Raw genomic sequence first — 6,747 nt, forward strand, 5'->3', positions numbered from 1 at the left:
CTTCTCTATTGTTAAAATCTATTCTACTTCCATGTGCTCTCCCAAAATCTTGATTCCATAAACGTAGCAGCCTTGAGTATCCAGAAACTTCAAACATCACAATAACCTTGTGATTGCAGCGGAAATAAGTCTTCAAGTCTTCAATATCCCCGTACTTCATTAAACGTCATGTTTCCCTTTGATCTTTCAACTCGAACTCTTCAATGTATCAACTCCATAATCTCACTAACACTCACAATCAAAACCTGGATTGCTCTGATACCACTTGTTAGGAATTATCGATCGTTTGATTGCTTAATTAAATAACGACACAAGATTTTTAACCCAGTTCCCTTGCGGTACCTCTGGGGTGGGAACCGTCTCCCACAACATCCACTATCAATCAAAGGGGTTTACACAAACACTCTAAGCGTTCTCCTCATATTGATATACCATGGATTTTACCCGTTTTTAACCATGGTATAATAGTGTTTTACTATATATTTAATCTGTTTTCTAGACTGTTAGGTATGTTTTCAGGTTCAGGAGCATTTTGTGAGAAAGTGATGTTTTTTTGGAGTATTTTGGAGTACAAGAGATGATACACCCGAGTTGACCATTCAAGACTAAGTCGGAAGTCAACATTGCGATTATAATTGATCGATACTCATCTTGAGTTGTCGATCGATGTAGCTGAGAAGATCCGCGTACTAGAAGATTATAATCGATCGATACACATTCAGTGTTGTCGATCGATATCGAGGACGAAATGGTTTAGCCGACTACTTCACCAAATTACGAGATTGCCCCTGACGAGTTTTTAATCTAATGGAAATGCTTAAATACTCCTGCTAAGTATTTTTGACGGCAAGTTTTGAAACCCTTTGAAGCTTGAAACTTTTTACAACCAAAGCAGAGAGTGTGAGAGAGAGACTAGAGTTTTATTTGTTTGAGAGAGATTGGAGAGATTTCTCATCTCCTTTTGTATTTTCTACTTTGTTCTATCTATGCAATTCTTTCATCTATCTATTGTTATGAATTGTCTAGCTATGTCTGAGTAGTCTACTTGTTAGATCTAGGGTTTAAATAGGTTTGTGGGATTAGCCCCAAACTATAATTGCTAAGTTGTGATACTCATCAAATGGATTGTACCCTATGCTTGTTTTAGAATAGCTAACTAGAACATAGATCACTAGGATCTTAGATTATCTTGAATTATCCATTTGAGCGATGCCTGTTTCCCGTTGAGAAGAACGACAGTTCCTCCTTGAGACCTCGCGGTCATATTCTGTTCGCGCCTAGGCAGATCTAGAAGCCGTCGATCGATAACCCTACTGGTAAATCGATCGGCACCGCGAAAGGTGTATTGCTCGATATCTCAAAAGGATATCGACCGACTCTTTTTCTGTGTCATCATGCGAAAGGTGTGGCCAGAGATCTAGATATTTTAACTAGTGATTCATTCACATATGTTAAGCGGCTGAGATCTATAGTATCATGCGATCAACTTGTTAAAGCATTTATAGAGATTATAATCTCCATTCCTGAATAGAAACCCTATGTCTAGCACTATTTATCCCATTTAAACAACCCTTCATATTGTTAGTTAGAGCAACTGCCTTACTCATTTTAGGAATTGTTTTTTTTCGTTTCTATCACATAAACCAACCTTGCCTAGGATTGATTAGTAGATTTTATTTAATTGGTTCCTGATATTCGTGTTCACGCACACCAATTAACCTAATGTGCACACTACCACAATCGAATGGTATGTCGATGTAGCACTTTAGGATCGAATCCACAGAGACGAACTCTTACACTTTATTTCTATGGGATCAAAATTAAGCTAAGACAATATGGGGGTTTGTTTTGAGGGTAACGTGCAAAGCAAGTAAAATAATATAAATGAGAATTCAATTTAAAGAGAAGCCAGCCTAGGGTTACTTCATCGGGTGCTAATACTTGTGAGCCAAACAATTATTCAAATGCTAATAAGAACATGTCCAGAACTCGGATCACTCAAGTAGAACAGTCCACTGTCGTGGTACTGCTCCCTATGCTGATCGATCTCACCGTCTAACTGTCGTTGAGGTGAGAAGCGATCGCAAGCAATAGAGATCAGGTCCGATAGGTTCACAGAACACCCTAATATCTACTTTCGCTGATTAGGGATGCAATGCTTATTCAAAACAGATCTAGCAACCTATTACACAGTTAATGAACAGGTTAAACCTATGATCTAACATTAAGCGGCCAGTTTAATGCAAGCAATAAGAACAGTTATGAATGAAGACAATCAAATGATTCACTTATCTATGTTTAGCTCACGAAATTAACACCCTAGAACCCTAGACAAGCTAGCCGACTACTCAGCCATGACACAAGAGATCAAAGACATGGATACTGAATAATACTTCATAAAAATAACAGAAACAAAGAGAGGATTCAGGATAATCTTCTCTATGGAGAGAGAGATGGAGCCTTCTCCGTTTACAAAGTAGCAAATCTCAACAATGGAGTCTTAGGGTCTGTTTCTCTATGAAAAAATAGCGTAGAATGATGTAGAAAAATAGAAAAAGAAGTTATATCAAAAGCCACAGGCGGCCAGAGAGAAAAAGAGGATAATTAGGGCAAATCCCGAGATGTTGTATTTTCCTTATTCGTCGGGAACAACCGCGGGATCACTCCGTCTGCTTGTTCCGCTTGATCGGGAGCAGTCATCAGACTGTTCTGCGTGAAAATCACCAAATTGCACTGTTTTCTGCTTCTTTTGTTCCAGCAGGTCCATCTCCCATCCAGTGCAACTCCAGACCTGTAATGACTCGAAAAGGACTAGAAAGACTCGATAAAGACTTGAAAACCAATTAGAAAACATATATACAATGATGTATAAAACACCATATATCAATTCCCCCAGACTTAGATCCTTGTTTGTCCTCGAACAAGTCCAAGTATCAAGAACAGGGAGAAAGGTTTGAAAGTGTGGGAACTCTCCTATTCTCAGCAACCATACCTTAACCACGAATCTCTGAACCATACAAGCAGTAAATTAGGACAACACACCCTTACCAGAACCCCACTGACTGCTGTTCGAAAATCGGCTCCATACTCTACATCTCAAACCTGAAAAAGCAACACTATCGAGACACAACTCCCTACATTCATTTAAGAGCAGCGTGAGCTTCTCATCACATGCACTATTAAGGGTAGACGGGCTAGGTGTGGAACAAGCTAATTTTAAGGTGGAGCTAAAGAGTGTTTAGGGGCTACCAAATTTTCGTAGTGGATGCAGGATATCGCGCAAAATAGTCGTGAGAGGACGGCTCCATTGATGTCCACAGCCCCTTACTCGTTTTGCTATCTCAGGAGCGACTGTTCTTTTCGTTCGGGAACAATCATCAGACTGCTCCTCATCCCTTCAAATTGATACCTACTCTTCTGCTCGACCTTTCCAGTGGCTCATGTATCCTGAATTCTTCTCCTTCTCCATCACCATATGCTAAATAAAATGAAAGATAGAACTTTTTTTTTTTTTTAATTTTTTTTTTTTACAAGTACAAAAAGAGATGGTGAGGTGACGAAGAAGGAGGTAACATGTGATGTCAAGGATGCCACTGGTGGTTTTGATTCAAATCATTTTGGTTCTCCACCCATGTTCTTGAACAGCTCATTGGTTATGGAGTGGTTGCTCCCTTAATCTGCTTGTTCTCCTTCTGGCTGAATCTGCGCAGCAGTAACGAGTAAGAGGCTGCGTCGATCCTTTCCTCTCCGACCTTTTTGCACATATCTGCACATATAACACTGAAAAACAAATGCATGAAGGTGGAATAAAGGCTAAGGTTCAGGGTGGGAACTAGCTAAAGATGAGCTAGCCACTCAGGAACAACAAGATGGATAGAAAGAATAAGAAGTCCTGAGTGTAGTTCTCGTTTCCCTGATCTAGTGCCCATAACAAGAAGAATTTCAGTCAAGATTAGGTTCAAGTTATTTGGAGTTAAGTCTACCCAGTGTAACCTGATCGGCTGAGAACTTCTGGAGAATCAAGTGAGATATGTCAGGGTGTTCCAGGTCCACATGTGTGTCTTTCGCCACTGCTGATGGTCACTGAATAAGACAACTAAAGCACGAGGTGGTTAGTGATCAACACAGAATAAGGTCCTAATTCCCACAAACTTTGACTGACTCGATCCTAAAAATTGACTCAAACTGACTCAAGAGAAAAACAAAAGAAAGAAACGAGTTAGTAACGACGAAGACCCTCCCCCAGACTTACTTCACAACGTCTCGGTGTGAAAATAAATCGGAGAGAAGGTGAAAACAAGAATTTAGAATTTTTTTTGGTCGAGATACTTACCTGGAGCGGGTGCTCCGAAAAATTCTGGGTGTTCTGTCGCCAGATTTTCACCTGGGCGGTTGTTCTTGGCTCTTGCAGAACAGGGAGCTCCGTTTCTGCAACCCATAATTTTTCGAAGTATCTCGAATTTTTCTGCTTTTTGACCTGAAACTCAATAAACTAAAACGAAAATAAGGAAACAAAAACAAAACCAAGTTATATTTACACTTACCAGTGGGTTGCCTCCCACCAAGCGCTTGGTTAAAGTCACTAGCTTGACTTGGTGACAGGGATCAGTCGGGTTGAGCATGAGGGCTTGTTCCAAAACAAGCTCCACAATCAGACATGTTCAGCTTCAAAACTCTGCTCAACAACCCTTTCACAGCAGCTTCTCCTTTCTCTTTCAGCTCATCAGTGAGAATAACTCTGACTTTAGAGAAAGGTTTAGAGGTACCCTTGCACTTTACCTCATACTCAATGGATTTCTCATCACACCAGTGAGGTGTCAAAGTCATAGTAGGATCTCCTTTGACCCTTTTCTTATGGACTTTCTCTTTCACCTTTGCATTCCCACTGAGTTTCTTGGTATCAGTGTGAGGATCTCCATTCAGAACTTCCTTGAACTCATTGTTTTTACCAAGCTCCTTCCTTGGAACAACCTTCAGCTTTTCTCCACTGAACACTGAGATGCAAGAGGCGTGTAGTTTCTGGAATCTGGTGGGAACAGCCTGATAGAAGACATTCTTGTTGATGTGGGAGAAGGAGACTCTCTTATTAGGCATATCAACGATTGCTCCCACTGTAGCCATAAATGTCCTTCCTAAGATCAAAGGCATCTCATGATCCTTGTTCATCTCAACAACCTGAAATTCAGTATGGAGAACACAGTCCCCAACTTGGACAGGAAGGTTGCGAATAGTGCCATAAGGAACTGCTCTGGAAGAGTTTGCAAAAGTCAGAGTCACCTGAGAAGGCTCAACATCAGCAATGCCCAACTTGTCTACAATCGCCTTTGAGACAAGATTCACACAAGATCCAGAGTCACAAAGAGCTTCCTCAAATTCTACTCCAGCAATGGAACATGGAAAAGCAAATTTTCCAGGGTCATCAACCTTAGGCAACACCTTCAGGTGTCTAGGTGGAATCGGATAAGGAACCTTAGGAACATAGACTCGCACTGGTGGAATATCAGTAGATCCGTCGGGAGCGGGAGCAGTCGCGGGAGCAGTCGCGGGAGCAGTCGCGGGAGCAGTCGCGGGAGCAGTCGCGGGAGCAGTCGCGGGAGCAGTCACTCTAGAGCTAGCAGACTGCACTGTTCTCTGTTCTGCGCCCATAACAGTCTCAGCGAACAGTTGTTTCGCTTGTTTTTCCTCAGATTTCTCACGTCTCTGCTCGGTTGCATTACAGTGCTCAACCCTAGGATTCATCACAATTTTTCCACGAATGATCTCTTGCTGTCTTTTAACAGTTTCAGCAGTTTGAGCGAGCTGAACATCAATCTTCTTTATGTGGTTGCTCACAGTATCATATTTTGAATTCAGCTCGGTGAACATGCTGTCCATCCTGGTGTTGATGTCTGTGGTAACCTGATTCAGTGCCTTGACCTGAAGTTGCTGGCTCTGGAGCATCTGCTGCATCATAATGTTCAGATTTTTCAGATCATCTGGCGGACTGTTCCCTGCAGTCGGAGCACTCGAGGCTGGAACAACTTGCTGATTGCTCTGCGGGATGGTGTTCTGATACCCAGATCCTTGTGTCTGGTTGTTCTGCAGTAGCTGATCGACCTTAGCTGTTAGCTCATCAATTTTTCGGGTTCCAACACTGTTCACTACTTTGGAGCGATCACTCTCATTGTTCTCATTGGCAGAACTAGCAGCCATGTTCTCAATCAGCTGGAGCGCTCCATCAGTGGTCTGAGTCATGAAGTCTCCATTGCTCGAAGAGTTTAGAGCACCTTGGTATTTCCAGTCCACCCCATCATAGAAAATGCCCAGGAGGTAATCATCATCAAATCCATGGTGAGGGCATTCTCTCTGGTAGTTATTGAAGCGCTCCCATGCGTCACAAAAAGGCTCATCATGGAGCTGTCTGAATGAAGTGATCTTGTTCCTCAATGCAGCTGTTCTCGCCTTAGAGTAGAAATGGTTGAGGAACGCTGATCGGACCTGTTCCCATGAAGTGAGAGAGCCGGTAGGGAGGGAGTTCAACCACCGTGCAGCTTTTCCATCAAGAGAGAATGAGAATAGCATGCACTTGATGTAGTCTGGTGGCACACCATTTGCACGAGTAAAACTGCAGACTTTTTCGAAATTCTCAATATGCTCCATTGGAATTTCTGCAGAGAGACCAGAGAACACTTTTCTCTGCACCAGATCAATCAGAGCAGGCTTGATCTCGAAGTCCTGCCTGGTGCAGAGTGGAGGAACAATGGCAGA

General features: G+C 42.2%; 1 non-coding gene across 1 annotated transcript; it reads left to right on the forward strand.

Annotated features, from left to right (window-relative positions):
• The first annotated feature begins 6,322 nt into the window (after nucleotides 1–6,322).
• LOC130502402 (small nucleolar RNA R71) lies at nucleotides 6,323–6,429 on the forward strand. Its single transcript, XR_008940248.1, has one exon. It is a non-coding gene; the product is annotated as a small nucleolar RNA R71 (small nucleolar RNA).
• The last annotated feature ends 318 nt before the right edge of the window (nucleotides 6,430–6,747 follow it).

Source organism: Raphanus sativus, unplaced genomic scaffold, assembly GCF_000801105.2.
Source record: "Raphanus sativus cultivar WK10039 unplaced genomic scaffold, ASM80110v3 Scaffold0540, whole genome shotgun sequence".
NCBI classification, from domain to species: Eukaryota; Viridiplantae; Streptophyta; class Magnoliopsida; order Brassicales; family Brassicaceae; genus Raphanus; species Raphanus sativus.